The following is an 18,265-nucleotide window of genomic DNA, read 5'->3' as shown; positions in this document are numbered from 1 at the left end:
CTCAAACGATCGCTCTGTGCAAGAAACTGAACATTATTTTCTACTTAATTACCTGTTATTCACAGCCTATGCAGGTTCTGTTCTCTAAAGTAGGCGCCATTTGTGCACGTGCGCATTCTCGGAAGTAAACAAACAGCTCGCAGTCAGCTCACGTGTGATTTCGCGGCCACGAATACATCATTACATGAAGACAGAAATGACATTTCTGGGTGAATTATACATTAAAAATACAGTATGTGACACTTTTAATGCCGTTTGAAGGTGTCAATGTTGCTGTGAAGACTTGGGCGTCTGCCTTTTCTCTCCTGACCTTGAAAATATAATTGGCTGAATCATAGAAAAGCTGAATTAAGATCGTGTGTAGGGTCACTTTGAGATTGTGATCTTCTTTCGATTAATTGTGCAGCCCTAGTGGTAATTAGTGTATTATATTAAAAGTACTTAAATGGTACAATTTCTGCCATGAAACTATGGCGTAGGATAATATTTTTTCTTCTGGAGAAATTCTTATTTGTTTTATTTTGGCTAGAATAAAAGCAGTTTTTAAATTTTTTAAAAGCATTTTAAGGACAATATTATTAGCCCCTTTAAACTATTTTTTTATGATAGTCTACAGAACAAACCATCGTTATACAATAACTTGCCTAATTAACCTATCCTGCCTAGTTAACCTAGTTAAACTAGTTAAGCCTTTAAATGTCACTTTAAGCTGTATAGAAGTGTCTTGAAAAATATCTAATGAAATATTATTTACTGTCATCATGGCAATGATGAAATAATCAGTTATTAGAAATGAGTTCTAAAAACTATTATGCTTAGAAATGTGTTAAAAAAATCTTCTCTCCGTTAAACAGAAATGGGGGGAAAATAAACAGGGGACTAATAATTCAGGGGGGTAATAATTCTGACTTCAGCTGTATATTGTTACATATATGTTTGCAGCAGCAGCATGTTATATTCTCAGATGGCATGTCTGTGTATATACTGGCAGTACAGCAGGTCTCTAGCTAAAATAATCCACAATAATCAAAGCAGCAGCAGCATAGCAGATCTATTCCGCCAAGACCAAACACATCTACATTGCCATTTACACATTCATTACCATATTATCCCGAAAGTGTTCATGAAAGAAGCATTTATAATTATAATATAATAATGTATGTATAATAATTTATAATAATATACGAATCACAATATTTTACATAAATTCAATTTAAGTTAATCTTAGAATGACTGCGTGTAAATTGTACAAACATTAAATCTTTTTATAGCATACTTTAAAAAATAAATAAATAAATAAATAAATAACAAACAAAATAATAACATTTTTGTATTAATATTACACTTAATAGTAAAATACTTTATAATCTATTTAAATACCAGTGGTGTTTAGTTTACTTTCACAATTGCGTTTAATTACTACTAAAGTAAACATTTATTTTAGTGTCTTTTCTATTATATTTAATACAAAAAATAAAATTGTACAAATTGTGGCTAACAATATTGATCGTAAAATGTTTAAGTACTTTTATTCTAGCCGAAATAAAACAAATAAGACTTTCTCCAGAAGAAAAAACATTATAAGAAATACTGTGAAAAATTCCTGAATCTGTTAAACATTACCTGGGAAATGTTTTTTTTTTTTAACTGAAGAAAGAAACTTAAACAGGTTTGAAACAAACGAAGGCTCAATTAATAAATGACCACTTTCCTTTTTCGATGATCTATCCCTTAAACTGTCACCAAAAAAGAGAGAGAACGATTCTTATGAATTGTAAATCACTCATGTGAAATGTCTCGTTGTGCTCTGCTTTGAATTTGATCCAATCTGCATTGCCATTTGCATGCAAAACAGTGTCCTGACCGAGCCTGAGAAAACACGGGCCTCCTAAACGCTCCAGGGCTAAATCTCTGTGTACAGAAGAAAAAAAAACGTGCTGATAGTTAGCGAGAATGAACAGGCAGAGATGCAGCCTCCATATGAACCACCATGACTTTCAACAGGGATAAACTTACACTTCCAGTCCTAAAGGTCACCCCTGCGTGAGGGAAAACGCTAAACATGACCCACAGAAAGCTGAATCTGCAGCATATGTGCAAATCCATGGAGGAGGTGGAGAGGAAGCTCATTTAAATACGATCAAATCTCCTAATTAGATCCTAAAGTCTACTATGTTTTGTTTTCCTGGTCATTTACAATTGGTTTAAAGTGATAGTTCATTCAAAAATGTACATTTGCTTGATATGTAATTGTCTTCAAGTGGTTTAAACCATTATGAGCTTCTTTATTCTGTTAAACACAAATTAAGAGATTTTGAAGAATGTTACAAAATCAGTAACCATTGACTTCCATAAAAAAATATTCAAAATATCTTCTTTTGAATCTCCTTTTTAAGTTAAGTTTCTCTCTTCTGTTTAACACAAAAGATATTTTGAAGAATGTTAGAAACCTGTAACCATAGACTTTCATGGTAAGAAAAACAAAAACTATGAAAACCAATGGCTACAAGTTTCTAACATTCTTCAAAGTATCTTCTTTTGGATCTCTTTTATGAGTTTCTTTTTTCTTTCTGTTGAACACAAAAAAAGATATTTTGAATAATGTAAGAAACCTATAACCATTGACTTCCGTAGTTTGATAAACAAATACTATGGAAATCAATGGTTGCAGGTTTCTAACATTCTTCAAAATGTCTTCTTTTGTATGTCCTTTAGGATTTTCTTTCTTCAGTTAATGACAAATAAAAATACTTTGAAAAATGTTAGAAACCTGTAACCATTGACTTCCATAGAAGAAAAAACAAGTACGATGGAAACCAATGGTTATAGGTTTCTAACATTCTTCAAAATATCTTATTTTGTATAACCTTCATGAATTTCTTCTGTTGAACACAAAAGATGACACTTTGAAAAATGATGGAAACCTGTAACCATTCACTTGCATAGTAGGAAAAACAAATATTACAGAAATCAACGGTTACAGGTTTCTAACATTCTTCAAAATAGCTTCTGTATCTGCTTTTTGAGTTTCTTCTGTTGAACACAAAAGAATATATTTTGAAGAAGGTTAGAAATCTGTAACCATTAACTTCCATTGTAGGAAAAACAAATAATATGGAAATCAATGGTTACAGGTTTCTAACATTCCTCAAAATATCTTATTTTGTACCTCTTTTATGATTTTTCTTCTTCTATTAAAGACATCTAAAGACATCTATTAAAGACATCTGCTTTTTGAGTTTCTTCTGTTGAACAAAAAATAATATACTTTGAAGAATGTTAGACACCTGTAACCATTGACTTCCATAGTACAAAAAATAATTAAAATGTAAATCAACAGTTAAAGGTTTCCAACATTCTTCAAAATGTCTTCTTCTGTATCTGTATGAGTTTCTTCTTTTGAACACAAAAGATGATATTTTGAAGAATGTTAAAAACCTGTAACCATTGACTTCTATATTAAGAAAAACAAATACTATGTAAAACAATAGTTACAGATTTCTAACATTCTTCAAAATATCTTTTTTGTATCTCCTTTATGAGTTTCTTCTTTTGAACACAAAAGATGATATTTTGAAGAATGTTAGAAACCTGCAACCATTGACTTCCATAGTAGGAATAACAAATACTGTGGAAATCAATGATTACAGGTTTTTAACATTCTTCAAAATAGCTTCTTTTGTATCTCCTTAATGAGTTTCTACTGTTGAACACAAGAGTAGATATTTTGAAGAATGTTACAAACTTGTAACCATTCACTTTTACCATGGAAGTCAATGGTTACAGGTTTCTAACAATCTTCAAAACATTTCTCTTGCATCTCTTTTATGAGTTTCTTTCTTCTGTTGAACACAAAAGAAGATATTTTGAAGAATGTTAGAAACCTGTAACCATTGACTTCCATATTCAGAAAAACAAACACGGAAGTCAATGGTTACAGGTTTCTAACATTCTTCAAAATATCTTCTTTTGTGTTCAACAGAAGAAAGAGACTCAGAAATGTTTAAAACCACTTGAGGGAAAGCAAACAGGGAGCAAATGTCCATTTTTGTGTGAACTGCCCCTTTAACAAGTCTTAAATCTACAGAACATGACTTTGTTAGCGTCCAAACGCTTAATCATATACGCCAATTAGCCTTTAAAACATCATCAAACGGAAGCCAAATCCTCCCTGTGTCATCCGCCGGGCTCTGGAAACATCTTGAAGACATTACCGGCTGTTCCTAAATCTCCAGATATTACGACTGCGCTTGGCTCTTTAAGTGCTTTCCAATCAGCCCAATGTTTCTGTTGGTCCGGCTCTCGCAGTCATTACACCGGCTCTGGGATTAGCTGGCATATCCAACAGGAATGTCGCGTCACCGGGCAGAAATCGCCTCTCCGTGACTTACTTTTGCCAGTGTGGCGCACTCAGTTTTTCTGTTTCTGAGGGTTGATGTCTTTCGTTTTGATAATCAAGAAAATATTAACAAAATTATGCTTTTAAAGCTTTTAATGCTTTAAAAGGAGCGTTCACCCAAAAATGAAGCTTTACGTAGCATATTTGCAACCGTTTTCACTTACATTTTATAACTTTGTTTTCAGGATTTTCACCTTTTTAATGTATAGGAGAGTAAAGTTTTGACAGGAAAGTGTGGGGAGCAGAGAGAGGGGAAGGATCGGCACAGAACCGAGGCGGGAATCGAACTCGGGTCGCCGTGAGCACCGGAGTGCATGTGTCGACACACTAACCACTACACCACTGGCGCCAACTCAAACTTTTTTCTGTTGAACACAAACTAAGAGATTTTGAGGAATGTTGTAAGCCGGTAGCCGTTAGCATCCATAATAATAAGAACAAAAAAATACTACGGCCTTCCAACATTCTTCAAAATATCTTCATTTACATTCAACACTGTATTAAATGCATCCATAGTAAGAACAAACAAAAAAAACACAAGTGATTTCCGACATTCTTCAATTCGACATTATCCGGGGTCCACACAATTCCTTCATGTTGTCGACAAATACACAAATCAAATAACTTTCTTAGACATTTAAGTGGACTGAACAGAAAACAATTAAGCTGTCCCAAAAAAAAAAATAAAGAATTGTGTTGTTTCAAATAGGCTTGTTACAATAAGGGATTTTTGTTGTGCGATATATTGTCGCAGAAATTGTTTCGACAAGTGATACTAATGTAAGATTGGGTTTTAAAAAACCACAGCGGTTCGAACTGTAGTTCTGCCGAATGGGCAGTATTAATAGCTATAAATGTGGGAGAGCGTTGATATTATGTGATTGTATTGTATTGCAATATGGAACAGTTAAGTGTTGATGTTAAATCAAAAGTAACTCACAAATACTTGAAAATGAGATGATTTAATGACAATAATTCTCTATGGTTACAACTGAATTAGTTACAAAATAACTGTATAAAATGATCAAATATGAAATGATAAAACATATGATATAAATTGTACCCAGCTTAAATGTAAAATTAAAGTTACCAGAGGTAGAAGGAGAGACACAGGGGGAGGGAGAGAGAGACTAAGAGAGCAGGCCCAGAAGTTAGCCTGACTGCAGTAGAGTCAGAGAAGATTCAGAGGTGGAGAGGACCAGAGGAGGAAAGCAGACCAGGAAAGACAGGCCAGGAAAAGAAAAGAGACAGAGCAGCGTTTTACCACCTATTTTGTATCTTTCTTGACCATGTGACTAAAGCCCAAATGCTGAGACATTCAAACTGACCAATCAACATGTGACCACATCGTAAAACCCCCAAAGTCTACATACCAGTCCCTGATCTTATCAGTATCTGCCTTTGGAGCCAGTATGGACCTTCTTGAGTCAAAAATACATGTTTTGTCATATAAACAAATGCATATGATAATTTAGCCTCTTACACTAATGTCATTTTGAGATCATTTGATGCCACTGATTATGCATTGACTACATAACAGACAATATAATCAGAATCAGAAAGAGCTTTATTGCCAGGTATGTTCACACATACGAGGAATTTGTTTTCGTGACAGAGCTTCTACAGTGCAACAGGATTACAGAGACAGAACAAAAAACAGATAATAAATATATATATTTTTAAATAGAAGTAAGTAGTGAGTGCAAATATACAAATTGACTAGTGTATGTACAGGTATATTACTATATACAATGTTATATGTGCAGCTGTTATGTGCAAATTGGCATGTAAAGTGTGTTGTTAAATAAGTGTATATGTGTATAGAAGTGTATAGCAGTAGTGATGTTGGTTTCACAATAATTATCATCAAGTGTTCATGAGATGGATTGCCTGAGGGAAGAAACTGTTTCTGTGTCGGGCTGTTCTGGTGCGCAGTGCTCTGTAGCGTCGATCAGAAGGTAAAAGTTCAAAGAGGCAGTGTGCTGGGTGTGAGGGGTCCAGAGTGATTTTGGCAGCCCTTCTGCTCGCTCTGGATAAGTACAGTTCTTGGGGAGTAGGAAGGGTTGTACCAGTGATTCGCTCAGCAGTCCGAACTATTCGACGTAGTCTTTGGAGATCGTATTTAGTAGCTGAGCAAAACCAGACAGTTATTGATGTGCAGATGACTGATTCAATGATGGAGGTGTAGAACTGTAATGCGAATGGCCACAAACACTTTAAAATATGTATTAATTTTAAGGTTTTTAGATTCCATAATTTGATTATATATACACTATTAAATGTCCTATTGGGTAAATATCCAATTATAAACTCCGACAACGATGAGGTATATGTGAATGTCTTTGTAAAATGGCTTTAACGTTATTTGTGAATTGGGAAATATGCATTGCAGCAAAATCTATTGAGGTCATCTCCAAGTATTGTACAATAAGTCGATATATTGATTATTGTGACAGGCCTAGGTTCAACTCAATTCAAATAAGTAGTTTGAACAAGTTTTTGAGTGAACAGAAAGAAAGAAAACCAAGTTTCCAATAAAAAAGGAGAGCAAGTAAACAATGACAGAATGTAAACATGATGTTGTGCAATCATTTTAAACCTACGGTTGCATTTACGCCAAACGAAGAGGAGAATGGCGCAATGTTTGCCGGTTTGCTAAACAAACGGCTTGGATAATCAAGCAAAAAGTCAACAGAGCGGCGCTGCAGAAATCTCGCAGCTGTGCAATGCTTTAATGAGCTCTGCTTTTGCCATGGAGGAGGCGTTTTATGAAGTCATCGGCACTCAAAGCTCTCCGTCCACTTTCCACTCAGACGGGCCACTTCCTGCATGAGATCAATAGGCAGAGCGACATCAAAACCACACCATTACTGACCCGCTGACAGCAGTGCTAACGGAGACCCGCATTCCTCTGAGGGACAGTAAGAGCATGAATGCTGACTCTCTCTCTTTCTCTCTGACTAAATGTTAGACAGGAAGTGATCCATTATTCAGACGCTTAATAACATTTAGAACACTTACACCAGAGATGACATCACCGTTCTAATTCTACACCTGAATGGTTCTATAGTGGAATCACTTCTAGAATGTTTAGTTTTTTTCCAGCTGATGAATAATACAAACACTGACAGAATCTAGCTTGGTTTCAAAAGCACATTTAAGAGGTGACAAAAATTGTAAACGCTAAAGGTGTTTAATATTGACAAAAATCATCTTGATACATGTAGGAGCACCAGCCAAAATTTAGTCGCCCCCACCAATTATGAGCACCGTTACTACAAGTTTTAATGTTATAACAGATTTGCTGCATTTGAAATCAACACTAAACAATCTAACAAACAAACAAAACGACATCTGCATGCGCCCACCGGCCCTGCACGCACTGCTCCACTGGATGGAGGGCTGTTCAGAAATGCTAGAAATGAATATTTTGTGTGTTTTTGGCCATTTGTATACAGAAAAACCACATTTTATTAGAAAAAGGTCAACTTTTAGAAGCATGTTTCGAAGTGCACATCTTTAAAAATGAGAACGTTATCATCCCAGCGTCTAAAGTGTCAATATCACATTTGCAATCATGCTCACATGCTAATATTCAGGAAAACAGCATTTGTGTAACGTTACTGAACTACATCGTATCCGGCAGACATACATATCATAGGTTTGTGGATTGCGTGATATTATCTGAATGCGCAATTCTTTCGGGAATGAATTTTGAGCAACGTTTTTAGCAGCAGGTTATGCAAAAGGCTAGTGTTTAGCAGCAGACTAGGCTAGTTTTTAGCAAAAAATGCCGCTCCAAGGTAGTTTTTGTAAACAAAAAAAAGGCAATCTAGGCTAGTTTTTAGCAAAAAAGGCCACTCCAGGTTAGTTTTTAGCAGCAGGCGTCGATTCAGCCTAGTTTTTAACCATGAAAATTGCATTCTAGGCTAGTTTTTTTTTTTTTGTTAATGTTGCTCCAGCCTAGATTTTAGCAAAAAAAATTGCCAATCTAGGCTAGTTTTTAGCAACAAATGGCAATCTAGGTTAGCGTTTAGCAAAAAAAAAAGCCACTACATGCAAATTTTTAGCAACACAGTGCTCTAGGCTAGTTTTTAGCAAAAAATGCTGCTCCAGGCTAGGTTTTAGCAGCAGACGGTGCTCTAGGCTAGTTTTTAGCAAAAAAAAAAACCCTGCAATATAGGCTAGTTTTTAGGAAAAAAAAACAAAAACAAAAAAAAGGGCACTCTCGGCTAATTTTTAGGGGGGAAAATGCAATTCTAGGTTAGTTTTTAGCAAAAAAAAAAGTGATCTAAGCTAGTTTTTAGCAAAAAAATGCCGTTCCGAGCTAGTTTTTGTAAACAAAAAAAGGGCAATCTAGGCTAGTTTTTAGCAAAAAAGGCCACTCCAGGTTAGTTTTTAGCAGCAGGCGGCGCTTCAGCCTAGTTTTTAACCATGAAAATAGCAAAAAATAGCAAAAAAAAATGGCAAAAAAATGGCAATCTAGGTTAGTATTCAGCAAAAAATATGCCACTACAGGCAAATTTTTAGCAACAGACAGTGCTCTAGGCTTGTTTTTAGCAAAAAATAATGGCACTCTAGGCTAGTTTTTAGCAAAAAAATGCTGCTCCAGGCTAGGTTTTAGCAGCAGACGGTGCTCTATGCTAGTTTTTAGCTAAAAAAACCCTGCAATCTAGGCTAGTTTTTAGAAGAAATAAATGGCACTCTCTGCTAGTTTTTAGGGGAAAAAATGCAATTCTAGGTTAGTTTTTAGCAAAAAATTGTGATCTAAGCTAGTTTTTAGCAAAAAACTGCCGCTCTAGGCTAGTTTTTAACAGCAAATGGCACCCAAGGCTAGTTTTTAGCAGCATATGGTGCTCTAGGCTAGTTTTTAGCAGCACTCTAGGTGAGTTTTTAACAGCAGACAGCACAATATGCTAGTTTTTAGCAGGAGATGGTGTTTCAAGCTAGATTTTAACAGAAGAAGGCCCTCTATTCTACTTTTTTGCAGAAGACGGTGCTCTACTTTTTATTAATATATTTAATGTACTTTCTCCTCAGCTTTTATAATGCAAAATTAAAATGTAAACACAGCTCACTACCAACATCCTTGTATATCGCTTTAACTATTCTGAACTTTATTACTGATTTTTTTAGGTTCAACTGCTATTTGTAAGCAATTGGAGGTAAACAGAATATGGCTATTTGCAAAGAATATTAGCCATCTGCAAAACTAAGCCCAGATTTGTTTCAGGAATCGAGATGCATTGGGAAAATCTCAGAGTCAATGCAGAATAATTTCATTATCTAGGACACATCAGTCTATTCTCTCCCAGCCCAAATAAACACCCCAAAATCTGTCATTCTGACATTGTTTAGAAGGAGTTAATGCAAAACAGCAAGCGAATGCGTGTCAGACCATCTCCAAACCGGCTAGACTCATTTCTTCAAGCACTCTATAATTACGGTTATTTATAAACTTGGATCAACTGCATTCACTGGAAGACTCCTTCTCTCAGCTTCAGCAGTTTCCGTCCGCTTCCACCACGTGTGCGTCATCTCGCAGCGTTTGGTCTGTTCGTTTGATGCTTTAAATTGTCTTTTATCTTTCCAGAAGAACGACACACCCATCATGCACTGCAGTTGGGCCACTTTGGGGCAGCTCGTAGATTAAAAGCCTGTCTTTACCACAGTGAAACAGATGAGTGACCGGATCACGGTGGGTGATTCACTGGGGAAGCGTTCAGATGCCATCTGCAAAGCTAGCAGATTTTAGAGGGGAAAGCGGCTGCTTTGTGGATCTCGTGGAGGAGAAAATGGCTCTAATTCTTGCCATCTGCTCGTCAATACCCATTACTGGATCGTTATGATGGATGAATATGAAACCACTGGTTTCTATGTCACCAATGGTATCATATTTACCCATTATACATAAGTGTGAGCAAAATATGATCATTTAGAGAAAAAAAAAATATATATACACATTTAATTATCACATATTCAGCTTGAAAGAAAAAAAAAAATTATCTAAACATCATCATCAAGGTTGCATAATTAAGGCACTTTTTAGAAAATGAACTAAGCATTTTTGAAATGCCATGTTTCACAACTAGAGTTTAAATAACATCCCTTTAACCCTTTAATTAATTTATTATGTTAAAATAATATATTACGATATTTCAATATTAGTAAAATGTATTAATATTTCTATGATTATATAACAAACGATATTATAAAATATTTATATAATAATAATAATAATAATAATAATAATAATAACAACAACAACAACAACAACAACAATTAATAAAATATTTGAATCATAATAAATGAATAAATAAATAATATTATATAAATATTATTTATTATTATTGTTATTATTATTACATTAAACCGTAAAGTGTTATATTGTTTTTTAGGGTAGCACTGTCGCAACACAGCAAGAAGTTTGCTGGTTCGAACCCCAGCTGGGTCAGTTGGCACTTCTGTGTGGAGTTTGCATGTTCTCTCCGTGTTGGTGTGGGTTTCCTCCGGGTGCTCCGGTTTACCCCAAAGTCCAAAGATATGCACTATAGGTGAATTAGGTACGATAAATTGTCCGTAGTGTATGTGTGTATGTCCTGGTCCTACAGGTTGGCGGTCGGCCCACCTCGTAAAAGCTAGATGTTACAAAACAGCTAAACTTCTATCAACTTCAATATGAACGGCTCTGGAAGTGAGTAAGTAGGGTATTGGTTTTTGTCTTAAATGTTTTAGTTCAGTTTACTTGATCATTTTAAGACAGGGTTCACATTACTAGGAAAGTATTCAGAAACCAACTAATAAGAAGTTAACACAACTAATTATTTTGAGTCAACGGTACGGAAGTTTACTTTATTAAGAAGTTGTAAATACAAACTGTTTTAAGTTATGCTCACCTAATATTAATACACTTCTTAGAAATTAAGGCAATCAGTTTCCTCAGTTTCTCTGGTCTCAGGTCAACTTATTACATTTTACAGTGTACATGCACCTCTGAAAGTAATCTCAGTATTAGTTTCCACAAGATAAACAAAGAAACAAGCATGCAAATATTTTTCTGTGGTTCATTCATAACCAAATTTGAATGTTAAATATCAATATTTTAATAGAGAAACAACATAAAAGTCTTGATTTTAATGTTGCAATGACTGTCAATTTAAAATATCTATTTTATTTGCTAAATATACACTCACCCGCCACTTCATTAGGTACACCTTACTAGTACCAGATTGGACCCCCTTTTGGCATCAGAACTGCCTTAATCCTTCATGGCATAGATTCAACAAGGTACTGGAAATATTCCTGAGATTTTGCTACTTATTGTCATGATAGCATCACACAGCAGCAGATTTGTCGGCTACACATCCATGATGCGAATCTCCCGTTCCACCACATCCCAAAGGTGCTCTATTGGATTGAGATATGGCAACTGTGGAGGCCATTTGAGTAGAGTGAACTCATTGACATGTTCAAAAAAACAGTCTGAGATGATTCACGCTTTATGACATGACGTGTTATCCTGCTGGAAATAGCCATCAGTAGATCGGTACACTGTGCTCATAAGAGGATGGACATGGTCAGCAACAATTCTCAGGAAGGCTGTGGCGTTGACACGATGCTCAATTTGTACTAATGGGCCCAAAGTGTGCCATGAAAATATCCCCCACACCATTACACCACCACCACCAGCCTGAACCGTTGATACAAGGCAGGATGGATCCATGCTTTCATGTTGTTGACATCAAATTCTGACCCGACCATCTGAATGTCGCAGCAGAAATCGAGACTCATCAGACCAGGCAACGTTTCTTCTTCTATTGTCCAGTTTTGGTGAGCCTGTGTGAATTGTAGCCTCAGTTTCCTGTTCTTAGCTGACAGGAGTGGCACCCGGTGTGGTCTTCTGCTGCTGTAGCCCATCCGCCTCAAGGTTGGACGTGTTGTGTGTTCAGAGATGCTCTTCTGCAGACCTCGGTTGCCTCGGAGTGGTTATTTGAGTTACTGTTGCCTTTCTATCAGCTGGAACCAGTCTGGACATTCTTCTCTGACCTCTGGTCAAAGTCACTTAGATCCCCTTTCTTCCCCATTCTGATGCACGTTTTGAACTGCAGCAGATAGTCTTGACCATGTCTAGACCATGTCGAGTTGCTGCCATTTGATTGGCTGATTAGAAATTTGAGTTAACAAACAGTTGGACAGGTGTACTTACTTAATTTATATTTATTTGTGTATTTACTTAAAATATAACAGGCATGTCTCTCAAAAATTTACTACAAAAAATTGAAGATATATGATAATATAATATATTGACATAAATAAGATATAAAATATTATTAAACTTGAATTAGTTAAAAAAATTATATAATCTAAACATAATTATTTGTTGAGCTACTTTAGCTTTAAATAAGTTTTAAAAGCAGTAATAGTAAAAATACATGTGTAAACACACACACAAACACACATAGAAACACATACACATAATTAAAAATAAAATGCAAAAACCTGCCCTGATATTTATGTGCAGACTATTTGTTTGAAATGGACTTAAGCCAACTTGGAGCATAAACCTGACTACTGAAACACACAATCAAACATCATGAAACACTAAACATATTCCTAAGCTGTAAATGACCAAGCCCTACTTCCAGACTTCTCATTCAGTGGTTCCCTTTCAATGCTACGTCAGAGCACATATGGTGCAACAAAAAAGCTTTGTGGGCCGCCCTCTCAACCTGACAATAACTCTTTAAAACGGAGACTGAGAAAGAAGAAAAAAGAGAGAGAGAAAGAGTAAATAGGGCAGGGATGCCCAACCGTTTCACACTCCTGCCAACCTGAATTTCCTATGACTGAGTCGACATTCATCAGCAAGAATCAACTTCCTGTTCACGTCTGCAAGTCACTGAAAAGTTTCTCAATGTCAACCAATCACCTCAAGTGTACTGCATTCACTGTCATCTTACATCAACATATTGATCATACTCCCCCATTTTGTAAGCTCACCTAGAGAGTATTCGCCAATTGGAACCATCCCCAAACTTTCAAATTTTGGCTATATTGTGATCAATACTAATGTAAACACTATTTTTATTTATATTCAATTTGGAGTCACCCAAAACAAGGATTGATGTTGACAATTGATCTGTTCAACACAAAGACCGCCTTGTTGAATATCAAGTGGTGCTTTCTCTCATGATGCTACTTCCACAAACCAAAATAACAACTTGAAAAACCACCAACGCGAACACGAGACACGCTAAAAAGTCTCCCTTTTTTGCTTCATGTCAAGTTTCTCTTTCTTGCTTGTGATGGGGGTTTTCCATGACTATTGAGTAGCAGTAGGAGGACAGAAGAAGAAACAAATCCTAATGTCCAGACATGGATGACCACATTCCCAATGGTTTATTTTCCTCTCTCCCAAAGACAATAATCAGTTATAGAGACTGTACGGTGTGTGTTTTGACTTTATGATGCTAATATGTGGCCATAAACATCAATGTGACTTTAAAGACATCCCATTGTGGGTCAGAATTATGGCATTTGACCATACAATGGAACACAATGCAACAAGTAGGAGACCCCAACTGGTTTTATATCCATTTATGAAGCTCTGATTGTGTAGATCACACAACCATCGTAAGCAAATGAGCTCAGATTTACGTGTAAAGCGATAAACAATGAGATTGAGGCGGGAAATGAATAGCTAATGAAAAGTTACATTGTACGATTGTAACAAAAGCCCAATCCGGGAAGTTCGGTCAATTTTATCCGCGTTTATTTCGTACAAACTGACTTTTTATTCAATATTAACGTTACTTATAGTCACTTTCTAGCGTGACCGCTAATTTTTAGTGATTACATATAATTAGCTTTCATCGGAAATGTTTGGCTTTATGAAACAAAAGCCTTTTCGCTTCCAACCACCCGGAAAGTTTGTGTTCACCGCCGCGAACCATAAACATCAAACGAAATGAATGAAATAACAATAAAACAGCCGTTCATCTTACCGTGGTGTGTTTATATTGCGCCAAACGAAGCGTCTCATGTTTAATAAGTTAGTAAATGTAACTGTCCGTTTGTCTCCGAGTGTTTGTTTGCAACGTTTTGCTTGTTTTGGCGGCTCCTCCTCTTCATCCAGTAGATCGCCTCTTCGTTAAACTCATCCAGACAGGTTTATTTCCACCCCGGAGACCTCCTTAAAAAACATCACACACAGATATGAGCCCGGAGAGGACACACGGACATGCTGAATGTGATCTGTGTGTGAGCTTTGTGCTGTAGATCTGTACAAACACACGCTGAGGAAAACTTCTCGTTGCTATAAATGCTAAACAGCGGCGTCTGGCGGATGAACAGGGAACCGCAGCCCTTTTGTTCATACATTCTTGTTATTTCATACTTTTACGTGATTGTTTTAAACGTTATTTGTTTTATTATCACTTATTTTAAAATAATACTTATACATACGTGAAAATATTTTAGAAGTAAATACTAATGCTAATTCGACTTGACAAACTAATTAGGCTACGTGCCATTATTTATTTGTCATTCCAAACAAGCACAGTAAACAAAACTGCAATCCTTGTTTCCGTATATAACAACAGTTTTTGTATATAGATTGTCATTTTAAGAGCTGTTGGACTCGTAAAAGTGTGCAAAGAGCAAAGCCTTGTGGTTATAGACGAGTAGTGCGGGTTGTCTTGGAAAAACTGTTGTAATACATTAAACTACCGCTAGATGTCAGTATGATTTCATATACTGAGCTACAGTTTGACTGATGTGTCAGTCCAGCGATTGTAACATAATTAATACGCCATAACTCAAAATATTAAATATGTTTTGACAAGAAATGTGTACATTTTCACTATATATTAACGTTTTTTCCAGTAATAAATTCCTAAATCTATGTCAACTCATCTCTGAAATTACAAATGGAAGTAGAGAAAAAAGTAAAATTTCATGACCAGGTTTGAAGTTGTTTCAAAGTCTCTGAATATATTCAGTTTGACGTCCAACAGTGGTTGGACAATGAAACGGTGCTAACCAGGATGGTATCCAATTACATAAAATTTACAGCAGAATTAAATGTGCACCTCTACTCAACTGTTTCCACTAAAACTGTTACTCTGGATCTCCACAGGATCAATATACATGGCTGGGTTGCTATAGCCAAACCTTTGGTCACCCGTGTCAATGCCAATAGTTGGTTTCAATGGTGTCAGCAGTAAAAATCTTGAGCTGTGGACAATGTGAAACATGTATTGTTCTCTGATGAGTTCACCTTAGCAGTCTTTCCCACATCCGGGAGTTAAGGTGTGGAGAAGCCCCAAAGAAGCGTCCCACTCAGACTGTTGATGCCCAGAGTGAAGCATGGGGATGGATCAGTGATGGCTTGAGCTGCAATGTTACGGCATTCCCTAGGCCCAATACTTGTGCTAGAAGGGCGCATCACTGCCAAGAACTACCAAAGCATGACCATGTGCACCCAATGGATCAAACACTGTATCCTGAAGGCAGTGCCGTGTATTAGGATGATAATGCACCAATACACACAGCAAGACTGGTGACAGAGTGGTTTGATGAACGTGAAAGTAAAGTTGAACATCTCCTTTGGCCTGCATAGTCACCAGATCTAAATATTATTGAGCCATTTTGGGGTGTTTTGGAGGAGAGAGTCAGGAAACGTTTGTCTTAACCAGCTTCACTCTGTGGCATGGCCACTATTGAAATATATAAATTAAATAAATGAATGAATGAACAAATGAGAACACAGAATATCATCAAATACATTAATATTATATTCCCAGCATGATTTAACAACTACTAACAGTTTAACACATTGATGACATGATGCTAGAATGTTGTTAGCATGTTTATAGCACGATTTAACATGCTGCTAACATTTCAGCAAGTTTCTAACATACTTTAGCTCATGGTAAACATGTTTCTTCTTAAAAAATTACCATGATTTTACTACACTATAAATAGTTCCACCATAGTTTTTGTGGCAAATCTGTTGTTTTACAAATGGTAATAAATATGCAAAATGTGTTTGATTACATGTTTTATATAGCTTGTATTCTATTAGCATTTTAGTTGAAATTAGATTTTTTGAGTTTGAATAGTTCAGGCTCATTTGAACATCCCAACAACGTAAATCTAAAGATTTTTACCCCCAAGTTTGATTCTCATTTTTTGCAATACCATAAGATCAATCGGTTAAAACAAATACAGTCACCAAAGTCAGACCAATCAGAAGATCAGCTCCAATTTTGGAGGAGCAGAGGAGGAGCTTGAATCAGAAATGTTGTTCTTTAAACTGCACAGCAGAATATTAGCTTTCCCACGCCAACATAAATATGGCAATGATGTGATGCAATAATGATGCAACATTTAACTCTTATAGTTGAATTTCCTCTTCCTCCACATTCCATCTCCATGCTCTGGACATTCATAAACAAACTGAGGCTCGAACCAGCGACCTTCTTGCTGTGAGGCAACAGCACTACCTACTGCGCCACAGAGGTGCATATGCAACCTCTTTAACATTATTAATAAGCTACTGAGTGACTGATGTTGTTGGTTTGCGCTGAATCTCAGTTTTGACTTTCATTTTCAAACCGTCTGTTATTATATTTTCAAGATCTGTAGTGAAAAATCTGCTGCTGCTTTCAGTAGTATGGCAATAAATGTCATGTAAAATGATGTTCAAACTCATATTGGTAGCATTTGAATGCACCTGAATGCACATAATCAGTACCTGAGGTGGTCTTTGTCATAGTACAACGCCAAATGAGAAAAGTTGGGACAGTATGGAAAACGCAAATAAAAAAAAAGAAAGTATTGATTTCCAAATTTATTTTGACTTGTATTTCATTGCAGACAATACGCCAAACATTGTTTAATGCAATAGACTCAAACTCAATTCTTGGAGGGCTGCAGCTCTGCATAGTTTAGCTCCAACCAGCTCCAACTCACACCTCACTGTCTCTAGTGGTCTTGGACACCTTGATTAGTTGGATCAGCTGTGTTTGATTAGGGTTAGAGCAAAACTGTGCAGAGCTACGGCCCTCCAGGAAATCCAGTTCGAGAGCCATGATATAATGTGTTCATTGTGATTTTTAATTTTCTTTTAAATAAACACTGTAGTGAGTGTGGCAGGGCTGAGAGCCATGAGAACAGAGTGAGGCTGATGCTTGAGTGATGACGAAAAGCACCTGTTTCTCGCACCGGCCTCGAGTCCCATGGAGGAGCTCTGGATCATCAAGGAGGAGAGACAGCAGTGGAAGATGAGAGAACACCAGGATGTTTTACTTTTGCTTTCAGTTTGGGGGTAGTCTCTGTGAGCTGTTTAGTTTTTCTAATTCAAGTTATTTAAAAGTTTGTCGGTTCTCTGCCTCCTTCTTCAACTTTACTACAAACACGTATTTCAATTTTCAAAAAAAGTTGTAACAGTGAAGCGTTTACCACTTTGTAATGTTGCCATTTCTTTTCACAACACTTAAAAAATGTTTAGGGACTGAAGACACCAAGTTATGAAGTGTTTCAGGTGTAATTTTGTCCCATTCGTCTGGGAAACAAGTCTTAAGGTGGGCAACAATACAGGGTCTTTGTTGTCACGTTTTGCACCTCCAAATGCACCACATATTCTCTATTGGAGACAGGTCGGGACTGCAGGCAGGCCAGTCAAGTACCTGTATCCTCTTCCTCCACAGCCAAGACTTTGTAATGTGTGCAGAATGTGGTTTTGCATTGTCTGTCACGGTGGGCTTACAAAAATACAAGATATATCCAAGTGCAGCAATTGAAGTTTTAATAAGAAATAAGGGGACAGGCCAGGTACAAAACTCCAACAGAGACCAGAAGTAC

At 36.4% G+C, this 18,265-nt stretch overlaps 1 protein-coding gene across 10 annotated transcripts in view; it reads right to left on the bottom strand.

Annotated features, from left to right (window-relative positions):
• Positions 1–14,676, bottom strand: part of LOC130216157 (unconventional myosin-IXb) — a 108,862-nt gene extending 94,186 nt beyond the window's left edge. For all 10 annotated transcript variants that reach the window (XR_008835770.1, XR_008835771.1, XM_056448043.1 and 7 more), the window contains exon 1: positions 14,404–14,676. The gene's annotated coding sequence lies outside the window, so the exon portion shown is untranslated. The remainder of the gene's footprint in view (positions 1–14,403) is intronic.
• Between the last annotated feature and the right edge of the window lie 3,589 nt (positions 14,677–18,265).

This window comes from Danio aesculapii, chromosome 22 (assembly GCF_903798145.1).
Source record: "Danio aesculapii chromosome 22, fDanAes4.1, whole genome shotgun sequence".
Lineage (NCBI taxonomy): Eukaryota > Metazoa > Chordata > Actinopteri > Cypriniformes > Danionidae > Danio > Danio aesculapii.
Note: the sequence above shows the minus strand (reverse complement) of the source record. Positions and strands in the feature narration are given on the sequence as shown.